Source organism: Cervus canadensis, chromosome 15 (genome assembly GCF_019320065.1).
Source record: "Cervus canadensis isolate Bull #8, Minnesota chromosome 15, ASM1932006v1, whole genome shotgun sequence".
Lineage (NCBI taxonomy): Eukaryota > Metazoa > Chordata > Mammalia > Artiodactyla > Cervidae > Cervus > Cervus canadensis.
In genome coordinates this window covers 19,137,689-19,156,242 of record NC_057400.1, presented here as the reverse complement: position 1 = coordinate 19,156,242, position 18,554 = coordinate 19,137,689, and the positions used below count along the sequence as shown (strand labels likewise).

The following is an 18,554-nucleotide window of genomic DNA, read 5'->3' as shown; positions in this document are numbered from 1 at the left end:
CGGCAGGCACCCAGGTGCACAGGCTATTAAAAAAATGTGCTCAAGAGTCTGAGGCGGAGCATCCGAGCACCATGTATTGACTCTAGGCAAAGACACAGATGCTAGAATGTCATTTCCTCCATTTGAATCTGTATTAGTGTTGTGACCCAGGAAAGTTATATAACCTCTCATCTCTCTCTGCCTGTGTGTCTTGATGCGTAAAGTAGGGACAACTGTAACTCCTACCTTAAAAGTGTTTACTGAGGGTTAAATGAGTTAATATAGATAACAGTGCTGAGAACAGTGCTTAGTGTGTAGTAAGTGTTTAGTAAGTATGAACTCTGAAAAGGCATGGTATGATCGGGGTGCATCTGTGAGCCTCTCTTAGGGCCCCGAGTGCAAGCAGAAGGAACAGAGAACACTCAGGTAGAATCAGCAGTCAGGGGTGAGGCTCTGGGAATGCTTGCCTCTCCAGTGAAGTCTGAATTTGGAGACAAATAAATGTGGCACAGCATTTCCAGAAGGAAAACTTGCTGAACCCACTTGAAAGAGACCTAGATATAATTCCCATTCTTCACCACCCATATTTTGTATTAAAAACAATTCTGCTCCACTATAGAGGCAAGCAAATCCTTAACCTTTCTTCCCTTATCCATAAAATAGGCCGATCCTCTGTGCAAAATGAAATTAGTTGTTTGAGAGTGTTTTATACATTTATAGAAAGTTTATATTATTCGGGATCCTTTCAGTTGCAAGTGATGGAAACTCAACTCAAACTAGTTAAGAAGGTAAGTGGAGTTAATTAGCTGATGAAAGTGGACAGAATATTGGGTATTTCATGGACTGAAGGACAAGCTCTCAGAACCTGATCCTTGGAGACTGGGACTAGTATTTCAGGTACCTGGATTTTTTTTTTTTCTCTTCACTAATACTACTGTGTAGCACAGCTCCAAAGGTCACTGTTCACTTGGGGAGCGGCTCTCCATCAGGAGTGAGGGGTGCCCTTTGGAAATGTGACTTGCTCTCTTCTCTCCTTGATTTTGCTTCTCTTTGAACCTTATTCTCTTCTGCACCACGTAGGTTTCCTGCTGAGGGCTGGGAACTATGGCCACCTGCTACTCTAGCTTGTATCCTTCCAACACTGTAACAGAAAGAAAACAAAATCTTTCCTTTCAGTTTAAGTGGAAAGGTTCCCAAGGAGGACTCTTGATTGGCCTGGTCTTGGTCATGTGCCTATTCCTGAGTCACTGAGGCCGTGAGGATGGAGTCTTGTGATTGTAGGAGCCGGGGTCATGTGCTCATCTCCTAAGTGTGCATGAAGGAGGGGTGGGGTGTGTGGAGGGAATGTTGGTGATTGAAGGTCCAAAGAACGGAAATATGAAAGGCCAGCTAGAGTTACCACTGTCTACTATGAACAAGAGCATTATCATTTCCTGATGTTTGAGGTTATTCCCCACCCTTCCATCCTGCAGTAATATGAAGAGTGTGTTGAGAAGAAGTAGTAGTTATATGCCTAAGGGACACATATTAAGCCTAGATTTTCATATTGGGAAAACAGACTTCTTGATGAATTAAGAAATTTCACCATAGCTGTACTATAATTCTTCACCATGACCCTTTTGGAGCACTTTAATGCCTCCGTGAATGAGAAATTATTTTCCATACTCTCTTCGTGTAAACATGCTTCTTAACAGTCCTGAAAAGAGCTGGTAACTATCTCTGGTACTATAAGGGCACTAGGTGAATGTATGGATTCAGCAGGCATTCATTCACTAAGTAAGTCTCTTGAGTGTGCTCACAAACACCAAGAAGTCAGTGTGGTTTCGGGACGACAGCATGTGTTTATCAGATGTTCTTGCCAAGACGTATAAACAAATAGAACTGGCACTATGGAAATGATATGTGGATATGTTTCTGGAAATTTAAACAGGAAGTATTAATCAGTGAGCAAAAGAGTTGCACTGGGAATTGATAACCCTTTGAGGGTCGCTACAAAGATTAGATGTGTATGGATGAATAATAACGTATATAAAAACCAAAGGTGAGGTGAACTGACAGTCAACTCAAGTTTAACATAACAGCAGAGTGCCTCCTCTTTTCCCTCAAATTTCTTTACTCATCCTTTCTAGGTTTCTATTTTAAAGACCATTCTTCACAGTTTACACGCAACCTTATTTATTGATAGAGTTTTAGTCTTTCGTTTTCTTTATATCCAGAATTTTTGTTGCTAATATGATCCCTGCCATATACAATATAAGGAAGCCGATTCACAGAGAGGTTAAGTAACTTGACCAAGCTTGCAAAGATCCTTAGTGGTAGAGCCAGAATATGGACCAAGACAGGCTGGCTCCAGAGCACATGCCGTTCACTGTTCCACTTTGCTGTCTTCACTAAATTCAAGGTAAATGTTTAAATCTGGTGCATTGTCAAATTCTCCTCTTGCAGGAGAGTTTTTGTGTCATCATATAGGATCATTGTATTCAGCCATTTGTTAAACACAGCAACAAGGTTATAATTTTTTGAACATAGATGTGCTCTGAATACAGGGATAATATGAGGCTAGAACCGTCTCATCTACTTACTGGCTGTGTGAATACTGGTATGCACAGATTCTTCACTTTCAACAAAGGGAACATACTAGCTGCTTGACATACCTCAAAAATAATGGGAGAAAAGAGCAGGAAGTGTAAATTGAGGAAGCACTAAGAAAATCAGTGCCACGAAAATGAAGCAAATCAAAACCACCACCAACTTCTCATGATCTTTTGTCATCTCATTTCCCTGGTTTTGTCCTGTCTAATTTAGATCATAAACTCTCCAGTCAGAAACCATCACCTCTTTGTACAGAGTACTAAGGCTGGTGTCACTATTTAATAAAAACCCAAGAAGCAGCAGTGAAGTTTTTAAATTAAATCCACAGACCTAAGGTGAAAGTTATATTGAGTTCCAACTTTAGTTCATTATGGCAAAGTTAAGATAAGGACATGGACTTATTTCCTTAATTTTCCTATAACTAGTATATTGTAGCAATTAAGAGAAAGTGGTCCAGAGTCAGATTTCCTGGGTAACAGTTTCTGGATTGGCATCTTAACAATTATATACTGTTTTGAACTTGCTATATTTTATAGATACCAAGAAATACAGTATTATACGTTTTCACATCTCAGAAATTGAGATGACTCATACAAAGAACAGTGTTTTATGGCCACCATTGGCCTCGTGGCAGCTGAGACGCAGCTGACATTGTCAGAGCACAGAACCACACTTGGTCATTGCTGTTCATGTTGTCATCACTTTACGGGAGTTTATGGGCACTGATGTTACTGCACATGCTAAGTTAATTTGCATTTAAGTTGTTTTCAGAAAGATCACACAATGCACTTGGCTTTAAGACAAAAAGTTACTGTATACACAGAAACAGAACAGGGGGCTTAAATTTGATATTTGTGAAGCAAATATTCATCATTAGAAGAATGATCATCTTGACAGACTTTCTTGCAAAGGAAAATCAAGTGCTTAATAATATCCCAAAGAGGAAGATACCCACACGTAGCTGAAACTGTGTTTATTTTGTTGCTGAAGTATACCAAAAGGATTACTTATCACACACCAAGTCATGCAACTGAACCACACACAGTAGAAATTTCAAATCCCTTTGTATATTGAGGAAAAAATTGCAAAGCAGCTTTTGGTGGTATGATACAAGAGTGCTTTCAACAAGTGTAAAATACAAATTCGAAGCAACAGAAAACATTATGTCATAGTTTACTTGGCAGTATTTTCCCTCTTTTGTATTTGTATATTTAAAGAAGCATGATGTGCTGATGGCCTCCTTGAGATGATAAAATACAGAATCTATCTCATAGGCTGAGTGAGGACTCAGTGAAATAACATAAGTAAAGGGTTATTGCTGTGATTGACTCACGGTAAGTGTATAATACACATTGGCCATTTTATTAGCATCATCAAATGACAAAGGTCTCTCATTTTCATACCTGTTCTGTTGTAGATTAATAGGGATTGGAAACAATTCAAGTGGGATACATTCCATTTGAAAATAAAATGTGGTTTTGTGATCTCCAGGAGAGCTGGAGGGGAAGTTTAATAGGCAATGTTAGGAATCCTGCCAAGTGCTTCACAAGTCAAGGGATGAGTGAAGTGGAAGACGTCGCAGCATGTCCAATGTGGGATGGCTTTTTTTTTCTTGTCTTTGACTGGAGGTTGCTCTGGTACTACCGTAAGAAATTGCTACCTAGCATCTTGATAGACACAGTTTCAGCTATGTTTCCAGAGCCAAGAAAATTGAAGACATTTCTATGTACCACCTTGGTTTTTTTATTCAAAAATTGTAGTGTTAATTTCAGTGTACCATTTCACACAAAAATTATTCATAGCTTTAGAATTTTTGAGTTTAGCAGCACTTTGGAGCTGCAAGCACATTATAAAGACTTTATTGAAATATTCCCAGGTAAACAAATGTGGGCCTCAGCTCAGTGAATTTACACAATGTTCAAGTACACAACTGAATTCAACCTCTGAATTTTAATTTTCATCTAACTCAAATTCTTGCATTCTTTAAAACATAAAAGGAAGACTTTATAAAGTCATGAGTGACGCTAATTGGGCTGTGGTTTTTTTTTCAGGATCCATTTCCTGGTTAGAAATCAACATTTTGAGAGACTTTTTTCCAAATGTCTCTTAGATTGTGTTCAGGAGTCTTTATTAAAAGTTAATGCTTATTTTTTTAAACAGATTAACTTCTGAAGTCTGAAATATCTATTTTAATATATTTGACTTTTATTAATCAAGATAACTAAATATAGAAAAATGGATTAAGTACATATACACCAACCTTCTCTCACTCACATTTTTAAGTTACTTTTTGTGAAAGACAAGCAAAGATTATGTGTACTTGCTCTTTACAACTTTTATTATTTCAAAAGTGTAAAGATGATAACACATGATATTTGAGGTCTTCTAGGAGTGAGAATCTCTCATATGGCCAGAGGAATTATTGAAATTACGTTCAAAAATAATTCTGGGTTTATTCACATGGGCAAATTATTTTGTCTTCTTTTTGCATCATAATTTTGACTGCTACACTCCAGTTTCTTTTTTGGCTCTGAAAACTATTGGGAAATGTTTTGGTTATTAAGTGCCATAATAACTGTGTCATGAGATAACTGCTCTAGCAGTCAAGTAGTCAAGTTCCCAATCACGATACAGTGCCTCTGGACAAGTGGACTTTCATGTGTGTGACTGGAGGTTAACCTGGTATGTTCACTTATTAATATTTTTAACAAAATTATCCTTTAAAAAATGAGGGGGCGGGGAGGGAAATGCTGCTCTGAGACTTCTTTGCTGGCTTAAATTTACTTTTCCACGTCCAAGTAATGAGTGCTTTTTTTTTAAGTGACATCATACATAAGATGAATTTTCCACTTTTCACATTCAGCTTGTTTTCCCAAAGGGGTCAGGTAGCTGAAAGAGGAACAGACATGACTGCTGAGTATGGTTTAGATCTTTGAATTTATCAGATCGATCAAGGCGAAAGTTTTTTTTTTTTTCATTTTCTAATTTTTCAGTATTTTGTTTAAGAAAAAAAAAAAAAGGCCCAAAATTCTAACCAATGATGGTAGAACTTTCTTCAAAATGTCTCGCTATTAAATATGTGATATGAAATACTTTGGTGTTAGATAAATCGCAGAATGGAAGAGAATTTTAAGAAAACAATTCAAGTGTTTTACTGTCTCTTTGTGTTTGATAGTCAACTCTATTTTAGGAAGTCCCTTTTAAGCTGTGGGAATGTAAAACAATTACCTTTCAAACCACTGAAGTGCAACCTGAATATAGTTAACAGCTCATCTGGCTTCCAGGTGTAAATTAACCTTGTATACAGGCCATTAGGAATATTTAATGATCTTTTATTTGTGAATCATCAGCATTCAAAATTTGACTAAATGTAATAAAAGATAAGCAATACAATAAAAATTCTTGAATGCAATTAGGAAACAAGGCATTATTTTTATGATTTTATTATAACATGCAACATAATTTCCCCTGATCCCCAAGTCAATGAATTTTTCTGCATTAATTCCTCTTTAGAAGACCACTCTAATAATATAAGGAATCAGTACCCACCCACCTACCATCACTTCAAATGCACACCCAACAACAGGAAATTCAGGGGCTCCCAAATCTTCCCCCATCAGCCCACAGGTCTTTTGCTGGCAAGGAGACAGCAGTGGACGCAGAAGAGCACACACATCAGGAAGGGAGACAGAGTCTTAAAAGCTCTGTGGCAATGTCCCACCAAGGTAATTTTCTAGTAGGATGCTTGAGCAATACATGGATTTGACATTAGCTCTGTCTATTAACTTCTCTGGTGGCTCAGACAGTAAAGAATCTGCCTGCAATATAGGAGAACTGGGTTCAATCCCTGGGTCAGGAAGATCTCCTGGAGAAGGGAATGGCTACCGATTCCATATTCTTGCCTGGAGAATCTCATGGACAGAGGAGCCTGGTGGGCTACTGTCCATGGGTTGCAAAGAGTTCGACCCAACTGAGTGACTAACACTTCCAGTTTGCTTTTCTATTAACTGACAGCAACACCCTCCTCACTTTTCCCCTTCTTCCTCTTTCTCTCCTTCCTCTGTTCATTCCTCACCTGTCTCTTTCTGGTTTTGGTCTCCTTTTCTGTCTGGGTCCTCTACTGTCCCTCTTTGCTGTCCTCTCTCCTTGCACTCGCCCTTTGAGAGCACACATCATCCCAGTTCTCCTCCATCCCTGATCTCTTTTCACCTCCAACCCACTGTTCACTGCTGCCTGCAGGACACTTTCAGCTATGGTTATTTAAATCCTGTGGATTCCATTTCTTGTCTTTTGAAGTCATCTTCCCCTCATTCCTCAAACCAGCTCTTGATCCTTGCTTCCTTATTTCAGTGAGTAGTCTTCCCAGTCTTTCAGATATCTATGCCTCAATTCTTTCTATAATCTTTGATGACTCCCTTTCCTTTTCTTCCTACATCCATCCGATCAAGCGTGAACCCTCCTGACTACTTTTGTTACATCCTTAAATCTGTCTTTTCATTTCTCTTTCTAATATTAAGTGTAGACCCCTATCATAATTTATCTAAATTCATTTTCACTTCCTTTCTCTTGTCCTTACTGATCCATCCTGCACACCATGTCAAGATACCCATAATATCACAAGATTCCTAACATAGTACAATGAGTGTTTCATCTCATCAAAAACCTTAAATGACAACCTGGTGTTGTTACTGTTCAGTCTCTCAGTCATGTCTGACTCTTTGGGATCCCATGGACTGCAGCACACCAAGCTTGTAGTTCATCTCCTAGAGTTTGCTCAAACTCATGTCCATTGAGTCGGTGATGCCATCCAACCATCTCGTCCTCTGTTGTTCCCTTCTCCTCCCACCTTCAATCTTTCCCAGCATCAGGGTCTTTTCCAATGAGTCAGTTCATCATATCAGGTGGTCAAAGTATTGGAGCTTCAGCTTCAGCATCAGTCCTTCCAATGAATATTCATGGTTGATTTCCCTTAGGATTGACTGGTTTGATCTCCTTGCAGTCCAGGGGACTCTTAAGAGTCTTCACCAACATCATAGTTCAAACGCATCACTTCTTCAGTGTTCAGTCTTTTGTGTGGTCCAACTCTCACATCCATACATAACTGCTGGAGAAACCATAGCTTTGACTGTATGGACATTTGTCGACAGTCATGTCTCTGCTTTTTAACATGCTATCTAGGTTTGTCATAGCTTTTCTTCTAAGTAGCAAGCATCTTAATTTCACAGCTGCAGTCACCATTTGGAGTGATTTTGGAGCCCAAGAAAATAAAGTCTGTCACTGTTTCTATTGTTTCCCCATCTATTTGCCATGAAGTGATGGGACCAGATGCCATGATCTTTGTTTTTTGAGCCAACTTTTTTGATCTTTGTAAGCCAACTTTTACACTCTCTTTTACCTTCATCAAGTCTCTACTTCCTCTTAGCTTTCAGCCATAAGGGTGGTGTCATCTGCATATCTCAGGTTATTGATATTTCTGCTGGCAGTCTTGATTCTGGATTGTGCTTCATCCAGTCTGGCATTTCTCATGATGTACTCTGCATACAAGTTAAATAAGCAGGGTGACAATATACAGCGTTGATGTACTCCTTTCCAAATTTTGAGCTAGTTCATTGTTCCTTGTCTTGTCCTAACTGTTGCTTCTTGACCTGAATACAGGAGGCAGGTAAGGTGGTCTGGTATTCCCATCTCTTTAAGAATTTTTCACAGTTTGTTGTGATCCACAGAGTCAAAGACTTTAATGTTGTCAATAAAATGGAAGTAGATGTTTTTCTGGAATTCCCTTGCTCTTTCTATGATCTGGTGGATGTTGACAATTTGATCTCTGGTTCCTGTGCATTTTCTAAATCCTGCTTGTATATCTGGAAAGTTCTCAGTTCACATACTGTTGAAGCTTAGCTTGAAGGATTTTAAGCATTAACCTGCTAGCATGTGAAATGACTGTAACCATGTGATAGTTTGAACATTCTTTGGCATTGCCCTTCTTTGGGACTGGAATGAAAACTGACCTTTTCCTGGAATGAAAAGTGACCTGTGGTCACTGCTGAGTTTTCCAAATTTGCTGGCATACTGAGTGCAACACTTTAATAGCATCATCTTTTAGGATTTGAAATAGCCCAACTGGCATTCCATCACCTCCACTAGCTTTGTTTGTAGTGATGCTTCCTAAGGCCCACTTGACTTCACACTCCAAGATGTCTGGCTCTAGGTGAGTGATCACACCATTGTGATTATCTGGGTCATGAAGATCTTTTTTGTCTAGTTCTTCTGTGTATTCTTGCCCCCTCTTCTTAGTATCTTCTGCTTCTGTTAGGTCCATACCATTTCTGTCCGTTATTGTGCCCATTTTTGCATGAAATGTTCCCTTGGTATCTCTAATTTTCTTGAAGAGATCTCTAGTCTTTCCCATTCTGTTGTTTTCCTCTATTTCTTTGCATTGATCACTGAGGAAGGCTTTCTTATCTCTCCTTGCTATTCTTTGGAACTCTGCGTTCAAATGGGAATATCTTTCCTTTTCTCCTTTGCTTTTCGCTTCGCTTCTTTTCACAGCTATTTGTAAGGCCTCCTCAGACAACCGTTTTGCCTTTTTGCATTTCTTTTCCATGGGAATGGTCTGGATCCCTGTCTCCTGTACAATGTCACGAACCTCCGCCCATAGTTCATCAGGCACTCTGTCTATCAGATTTAGTCCCTTAAATCTATTTCTCACTTCCACTGTATATTCATAAGGGATTTTTTTTTAGGTTATACCTGAATGGTCTAGTGGTTATCTCTACTCTCTTCAGTTTAATTCTGAATTTGGCAATAAGGAGTTCATGATCTGAGCCACTAAGAGTTAGGAGTGATTTTTTTCTCTTGATTAATTTATTTGTTTTTGGCCTCATCAGGTCCTGGCTGCAGCCTGTGGGCTCTTCGTTGCCGTGTGTGGGCTTCTCTCTAGTTGTGGCCCGAGGGCTCTAGAGCATGCAGGCTCAGTAGTCATGGTGCTTAGTAGCTCCGTGGCACGTGGGATCTAGAAGTGATTTATACTGCAAGATATCAAATCTAATTCAGACAGTGTGAGACTTGAGCAAGAATAGACAAACAGACTTGCAATTGATGAAAAAAACTTCAAAGCAATGAGATTCTGGTATGGCAAAAACCCTTTTATTAAGTGTAGATATAAGAAAGATTCCAGAAATGAACTCACACATTTATAGTCCCTTGATTAATGAGAAAGATAATGCTGCAGTGCAGTGGGAAAGGATGATCTTTTCAATAAATGGTGCTGTGTTAATTGGATATTCATATAGAAAAAATGAAATGTTGACCCTTCTCTCATATATGTAAAAAAAAAAAAAACCAATGGTGCATGGAGCTAAATGTGGAAGCTGAAACAAGCTAAGGGACGCATACACAGAATCATTAACTGAAAAGAAAAGTAATAGTTAACCAGATGTGTTAAAAGTAAGAAATATAAAAAGTGAAAATGCCTGCCACAGAGTGAAAGATTTTTGCAGTGCATTGGTCCATCAGATCTCAAAGTGTCAGACACGACTGAGTGACTGAACTTACTGACTCAGGAGAGGTATAAAATAATTAAGAAACTCCTACAAAATAATAGGAAAAAGCAAGTAACCTAGTAGAAAAATGAGCAAAGGACTTTAACTAGTACTTGATAAAAGAGGATCTATAAATGGCCAATAAACACATGAGGAGATGCTAAATCTTACTAGACACTAAGAATAGCAAACTGAACCGTCAATGACATACCGCTGCACATCCACCAGGATGGCTGACATTTTAGAACCCACACAATACCATGAGCCCAAAGAAAGCCAGCGCCAAGCAGCCTGGGGTGGAGGGGGTGGGGAGATTCCATTCATTATTCCTCCCTGGGCCTCCACAGTCATTCTCCAAGCAGCAGTCAGATTATACTTTACAAAATGTTTGTCAGTGTCTCAGTTCCTGCACAGGTTTCCCACTCTATGGAGGATGAATTCCAGACTTCATAAGGTCCTCCCCACACACTACTCGGTCTTCATCTCTCTCTCCTCCTCCCTCATTTAGCCCCAGCTTTCCTGACCCTCTTAGGATTGATTCATGATTGGTGATTTCTTTTCTAGAAAGCACATCTTTTCATGGCTATTCCCTTTCTTTTAGGATTCAGATCTCAGATTTCCTCTGAGAAGCATTTGCTTATTGTGAAATATAAAGTAGCTTTCTCCCACCAGTCCTGGTCATTGTTACCATAGCACCAGACTGACATATGTATTTGCTGTTGAATGTCTGGATCTTCTCTCTATAACATAAGCTCTAAGCTGTCTTTTTCATGGTTGTGTCCCCAGGTCCAAGAATAATACCTGTCACATAGTATATGCTTAAACATATTACTTGCTTTTGGAAGGGTGATTGGAAACTCCTTATTCTCCTGGTTGATTTTGGCTTTGTTACTTATTTATTTTTTCCAAGTGATACTCCTCAGCCAGCCAGTAGGATTTGATTTCAGTGAGGGTATATTACGAGGAAACCAGAGCTCAAGGTGGTCATTGGAAAAATGGAGAGGAGATATGCTTGTTCTAGAGAGAATTTTTTTTTTCCCCCTGAGGAAAGAGAGAAGTATGTTTAGAGTGGATTTGGGAGACCTCTGCTGTCTGAGGTGCCATCTAACCCTACCTCCCTTCTCAGGAACCATCTGTAAAGTCTGCATGACTCATGAAGCACTTGTAGGTTTTGGGAGAAAGGAGGATTGTTCACCGTGTGCTGGTACGGAGTTCGTATACAAGGCGAGGTAGAGAGTCTCAGCATTGTGAAAACGGGCTTTGACCCATGGCATGAAATATGGATGCTGAAAACCTGGAAGACTGATCGAAGATGCCAAATTCACATCTTCTCATAAAGTGATAGAGAACTTCTTTCTTAGTGTGTGCAGCAAATCCAGGGAAGGATTCTGATCAGCTTCCCTTGGGTTATGTGCCCATCTCTTGAATTAATCACTGTGTTGTGGGAAATGGATTTTGTAATTGATCAATCTGAATCATAGACTGGACCCAAGGAGTATGAGGTAGAAACTGTTAACAGAAGGCAGGACTCACAAAAGGTGCTGGGCAATCAAACAATAGGTTTCATAGTCTCCCAGAGTCCTCTTTCCTGGGTCAGAAGATCTAGCAACCAGAGTATTAATAGGACAGAGGATCAAGCAGTATCTTATCAATGGCCTTCTAAAATTCTTCAGAATTAACCTTAAGGCATAATTGCAACTTGGGGATGAATTTGCACGTTATGTAGTTGTAAAGGATCATGACAAAGAGGATGCTGAGCAGAGCTAGAAAGACCTGGTTTAGATCTGCGTTTTATCCTCTGTGACCTTGTGCGAGTTTTGTGTCTTGGGACCTGAGCCCTTTCAGTTGTGAAGGATTTTTGCATGGATGAAGAAATGTGAGTTATAAAAAAAGATTATGCAAATATAATGTAAGAAGTTTTTACCCTTGGTCCCCAATCACCTGGGCTTAACCTTTCTGAGGCATAGCCTTTCAGGGTCTCTAGGATCATGGAACTGCAACTCCCAAGGTTAAGTTTAGATGCTAAGTGTAGATCTAGACAGAGAAAACTGGTTAGTTGGGAATCTTGGGAACCAGAGTGTAAAATAAAAGTGAGTTCCCTCATTGCTGCCAGGAAAGAGATGGATTAGCAGAGCACTGAAACTACCAAAAGTCAGGATTGGGGCAGCTTCCCTAAACCCAAGGTTGCCTAGGATCTTCTAGGCAGGTAAGCAGTCAGATAGGTAAGCAGGCAGGTAAGGCAGGGAAGCAGTCAGGTAGTTCCTGCCCTGACATTGAAGAAACTTTGATAATGATTCTTAAACCCTTTCTGTCCCATTTCTTGTTTGTAGGACTTGTTCTCTGGAGGCTTAAAGAGAACTATTGATTATATAGGATCTTATTTTATGATTACAGTGTTGCTATCACATTTCAATAAGATTACAAATCTTCAAGAATAAATATATAACCACCGTTCATTCAATAAAACTAAATTAGAAACAGCATGTGTAGACTGGAACCAGAATTCCAGAGTTAAGTGTCAGTTTACTGCTAAACACCCGTGTGACCAAAGCAAGTTACTTATTCTTTCTGTGCCTTAATTTTTTCCTCTATAAAATGGGGAGAATTATAATATCTAGTTCACAGGGTTATTTCAAGAGACAAAAGTTTTTTTTAATAGTGTGTAGTAAGCCCTAGATGCATGCTATTAATAGCTATTAACAAGGCAGCCCTTATGATATGACAGGTACTATGCTATATTTACATCATCTGAATTGTTGTTTAATTGCTGAATCGTGTCTGACTCTTTTTTATCCCCTTGTACTGTAGCCCGCCAGGCTCCTCTGTCCATGGGATTCTCCATGCAAGAACACTGGAGTTTTTTATAGATGACATATCTGAGAGGTGGAGCTCTCTGCCCAGGGTGATACAGACATCTAGAATATGGTGGATCAAAGGTTGGAATCCTGTTCATCTGTTGAGGGCTCCCGTTTTCAGTGACGTCTTCTGGTTACCTCCTGGCCTGTGGAGTCCCTGCCCTCAGTGCTGGGCACCCAGATGTTCCTTTCCAGAGCCAGGTGTCTGGAGCAGGTTGATCCTCCTGGAGTCTCCGGGTTTGATTTCAGTCTTAGCACAAGCCTGTGGTTTTCCCCAGAGCTAACTCACATAGTGGTTTCACAATACAGTGCTGAGTGCAGAGGTTGTGTTGATCCATTTTTTTTCCTCCTTGTCATTTAAGGTCAGGATTGGATACAGCTTGTGAAATATATATTGTTCACAGCCTTTTTCTGTTCACTGAACTTTCCAATTAGTGTCCACTTAAATGGATGCCGGGGAGAATTTCTTACAAGCCATGGTGTCATGTTGAATTGTGGTGATTATGAAGGCTACAGTGACAGGAAAGACATAAGATTTTTTTTCTCTCCTCATATAGCTTGATTAAAAACTGGCTGTGAAAAAGAACCGTTAAGAATTCCCTGATAGAAAAGGACATTAAGCCTTTTTTTCTTTTCTGCCATGTTGTTGTTAAAAGTCCTTCTAATTTAAATGTTCCATTTCCTTGAGTTTTGTTTTAAAGATTATAGTTGTATATAGCACCCTCAGGGTAATGTTTTATTGATTATCAAATGTCTCCAGTGCATTTCTGCTCTCTGTGTATTTAGGTAAAGAACAAAATAGTGTGGGTTTTCTATCTTTCATTCCAAATGTCATTTGCTGTGAGCTATTTTCTTGTATTCAGTTGCTTTCTTTTCCTTTTGTTTATCTTATTTTGCATACACTTTCACTTTTTTACAGAATTGGTTATAATGTGGGATTATGCTGTGTTCTGAGGGTGAATTTGAACATTAGGAGTGATATTTTATTTTGTGACAGAAAGATTAGGGTATTTTTTACCTCTTTTATTCTCCTTCAAAAAAAAAGAAAAAAGAAATGCCCCAGTCAATGAATAATTTAAGTCCTTGAATTCTGAAGAACATATTTGAGTATTTCATGGTGTAGGCATCTTTATTTTATGTTTCCTTCCCCAAGGCAGGAGAGGTACCAGGTATTACAATATGAACTCAATCAGTCATGTCCTTTCCCCAGGCTCTGTGGTGATGAGAGTCTCACCTCTAAGAGGATTTAATTCTTGGACAGGAAGGGAATTCAAGGAAGCCGCTGTCACCCTTATTTAATCCATTGTATTTTATGTAAGTCTAGGAGTTTGGACTTACAGCTTCTCTTGCACTAAAATCAAAAGGGTAGGTTTTCCTATTAAATACAGCTGTCTCTGGAGTTCATTCAAGGATGGCTGGGTTGAGATCAGGGCCGGCAGAACAGGCTCTCCGGGTAGTTCCCTTGCAGCCCTACTAATGGCTCAGTGGTAAGCGTGAAGGGAATGGGATGTTTCTCACTGTACTTTGGTTCTGGTTTTTGGCTCAGTTTTACCCAGATCTATTGTGGCGCTCTGGCTATTTCAGTTTTTTTAAAAAAGAGCATGTGAATACTAAAGAAAAGTAATGATTTTGCTTATCAACAATTTGGAGCATATTGGTAGCAGAGGATAATTTATGCTGAATTGTATCTGCTCCCAAGTTTCAAGGCCATTTCAGGGTGTGGCAAGTCATGAGCATAGCTAGTTTGCTTTTTAGAAGTGAATTGGCCTTCTTTGTAAGTTGGTTGTTTGAAATTCAGGAAGATCATAATCTATACAAAGCATTATTAAGAGCACTGACATAATTCCTAGGCTAGCCCGCTAACATCTATTGAACTTATAATGCAATTGTGTGATATAATTGTACTGATGAAACCAATACCCATTTGGAAATGTGTTTGGGGTTTCAGTTACCTTTACTGTGGCCCTGGTTTTCATATCTAATATTTTTTCCTCCACCCCCACCACCTCCATCACTTTCAGCTTGCCACATAGAGACATGCACTTCTCCATCTCATGCCTCAGAACTCCTCATTTAGTCTTTCTCAGTTTAGTCTTTCTTCATTTAGTCTTTCTCATTTAGTCTTTCACATGTTCAGTGTATCATCTTTCTATCAAGTCAAAGCCCTCATTTTTGCTAGCCTTTCTACTTAAAATTGCCCCCTTCCCTCTCCTCTCGACTGACTCCCCTTTGTCCTTCACTGTGGGCGTCACCTCTGCAAGGGTTCCTCCACTCACATTTCTGTTTGTCTTAAGCCTACACATATTCAAACTGCCCAGGGTTTCTGAGAGCATAGGGAGCCCAAAGAATAGAAGATGGCCAGTGAAACTTCCATACTCACATGGAAAGGTAAATGCTATTCCCACTGGCTCTTGCTGGTACCTGTCTCTGATGAGCACTTGCCCTGGAGGGATGTGAGAAGATGCTCTTCTACTCTTCTGACAATGGTGGTGAGAGTCCTCCAGGGACTTGCATGTGTCTTTGAAGAAGATGACACCACCAGCGCCAGTGCTAAGCTCAGTCACAGCTGCCCTCTTCTCGGCTCCCAGGGTTTCAGATCTTAGTGCTCAGGCTTTCAGTTCATATGGATAGTTTCCTCCCAAAGAAACAGGAGGCCGCACAAACACTGGGTCCTGACTGATTCTGTCCTGCACCCCACAGATCCAGCCCACCCTTTCTCTTCTTTTCCAGAGATTCATATCTAACAGTTGAGCTATATATTAGTTTCCCAGGGCTGCTATAATAAATGAGCCCAAAATGAGTGGCTTATAAAAGAGAAATGTTGCACAGCTGTGAAAGACAGAAGTCTGAAACCCTGTTAGGGCTCTGGAGAAGAATCCTTCCTTGCCGTGGGTAGCTTCTGGTTATTGCTAGCAATCCTCAGCACTCCTTGGCTTATAGATGCTTTATTCATCTCTGTCTCCATCTACACATTGCTTTCTGCCCTGAGTGTCTGTGTCCAAATTTCCTTCTACTTATGAAGATGCTAGTCATCTGGATTTTAGGACATATCTTAATCCATGGTGACCTCATCTTAACTTGATTACATCTGCAATAACCTTATTTTCACCTAAGGTCACATTTGCAGGTTCTTAGTGGACATGAATCTGGGGGAACACTACTCAACTCAGTAAAAGCAGTTTTCTCTTAAATGTTCAAAATCCAGACAATCTTAGGACATCTCTTCCCTCACAAAATGGGGATAGCTTCCAACACTCCAAAGAAGGATACTGCTAATAGTTATTAGGTGACTCATTCTCATAAAAAAGATTCCCCAACAGAGCTGGGAGGTAGAAAAGTAACTAGGGTGCAAAATTTAGGAGGTGTTCATTCTCTGTGTCTTTCAGGTATGGGGTTTTACTTATATGACCCTGAGAGGAGGTGTCTCCTTAAATTTTGGGTATCTGTCTCTCTTCTTGCCTCACCCAAGTTTCAGCCCTATGCCCAAGACAATACAAGGACTGTACCCATGAAAATGGTGGATGAGATGAGCAACATTCCTGGCATCTCTGTCAACAGAAAGAGAAAAAAACATCTATAGTTTTCTTCTGTGATACTGTACCCTGAGACATAATATAACAAAGGGTGGGATAGTTCCTCAGCACTGACTGAGTTAAGATCTCTTTATCTCATTCATTCCTCATACATCTAAGCAAGTATTAATGTTGTTCGCATTCTACAGATGCAGAAACAAACAACTGCAGTCCTCTTCCATCTCATGACACTTGGACTGCCACAGTTCCTGCCACAGCAGATGTTCAACAAATGTTTGAACCAGAAAGCCTGGAATTTCTTTTTCTTGGGCATATTTTTCATTTGCTCCATCACAGTGTAACACAGGACTTCCTGAGTACACAGCAGGCAATGAGTTCTTCTATTGTAACTTCATCCATGCACTCATAACTCGGAGTGACTTGTTGCTGAAACTCATGTACATATTCCCTCCTGATTTCTAGTTTCTGTCTTTTGTGTCATCACAGATTTCTTTTAGGAGTTAAAGTTCACTTCAAAGTCAGAGTGAAGCCAAAACCTTTTCCAGGTGCAATGACGAGCCTTCAGAGATGTCGGTAATCAAGGCTGGCCGGTGGTGGAGGGTCTCCTGTGGAGGCGTGGCTCACTGCAGGGACAGGGGCTCTGGCAGCAGCAGTCTTGGGAGCTGCCCCTTGGCGTGAGCCCTCGGAAGGCCTGGATTGTTTTGAAGAGATCATTAGTTTGTGTACTTGTCCACTTAGGCTGCTATAACAAAATACCACCGACTGGGTGGCTTAAATAGCAAGAAATGCCCTTTCTCCTAGTCTGGAAGCTGGGAAGTCCAAGGTCAAAGTGCAGGTCAGTTCAGTTTCTGGTGAGAGCTCTCTTCTTGGCATCTTTCCACATCCTGCTATGGCCTTTCCTGGGTGCCCGCCCAGAGAGAGAACAAGCTATCTCTTCTTATAAGGACACTAACACTGTTGCGCCAGGTCCCCACCTTTAAAATCTTCTTTAACTTCAGTTACTTCTTTACTTCAAACACAGCAACACTGGGCAATAGAGCTTCCACATGTGAGTTTTGGAGGCAATGCAAACATTGGGTCTACAATACAATGTGTCAGGCACTGTGACAGATAATGGCATGCAGAGATGAATTAGACATCATCCTGTCCTTAAGAAGCTTAGGGCCCAGTGCAGCAGGTGGAAGAAAGAAGAAAGAACTATTAGAGTTACCTGTGGAGCTTCTCCCAAACTAACAGGTAGCCACTCTAGGAACCCTTAAATTTCTCACTGTACAATTTGATGACCCCTGAAAAGTACTTAATTTTCTCAGCCCCAAATGATCCTAGTGCCCAAACCATAAAATATGCTGTTTTGCAAAACTCCCTCCTTGCCCGATAATTGAGCTGTGCCTAAGGGTCGTGTAACAACTTCAAATTGTGCTGTTTCCTTAATAAAAATAGAGAGAGATTTTAGGGCATCCTCCCTCTGAAATCCCTCTGCATTAATTAGACTTAATTGTGTAAAGCAATTTGATGATTAATTTTAAAAAACTAATAAATTATTAATGTTATAATAAATAATATTTAATATATTCTAATGAAGACTCACATTTATAAAGTATTCATTTTTTAAATACCATCTCTATAATTTATTACAGAATCTAATGAAAAAAATGCTACTTACAAGAAACTCCACCCTTGGATCTTGGTTAATTGTAGTCTGTATCCCTAGTTCACTTTTGCTGCAAAAGGACTGTTAAGTATATTATAGTGAACAGATCACAGAGAGAGAGAGAAAGTAGAACTTATTTCACATGTTGGAGAATCTTTCTTTTCAGATCTAGGAAGAGTTGGGAGTGGGGACAGCCTTCTTTAGTTACCACTTAGCTTCCGAAAATCACAAACTATTCCTTAGACTGTAAGTTTTCTACAGCGCATTGGGTCAGTAGCTAGCACACTGCCTGGCCCAGAAGAGATGAGTAACAAATAGGTGTTGAATGAACAAATAAATAGGCTCTTATTTCTCTATCCTGATGTTTCTCCAGTGTTGTTGGCTATGAAATTGGCTGATCTCCCAT

At 39.8% G+C, this 18,554-nt stretch overlaps 1 long non-coding RNA gene across 4 annotated transcripts in view; it reads left to right on the top strand.

Moving 5' to 3' along the window:
• The window catches only part of LOC122453579, a 136,010-nt gene extending 117,778 nt beyond the window's left edge, over positions 1 to 18,232 (top strand). For 2 of the 4 annotated variants that reach the window (XR_006273110.1, XR_006273112.1), the window contains 2 exons: positions 12,918 to 13,045; positions 18,135 to 18,221. This is a non-coding gene — a long non-coding RNA (uncharacterized LOC122453579). Of the gene's footprint in view, positions 1 to 12,917; positions 13,046 to 18,134 lie in introns of all 4 variants that reach the window. The other 2 variants (XR_006273111.1, XR_006273109.1) reach the window with 1 other exon arrangement.
• The last annotated feature ends 322 nt before the right edge of the window (positions 18,233 to 18,554 follow it).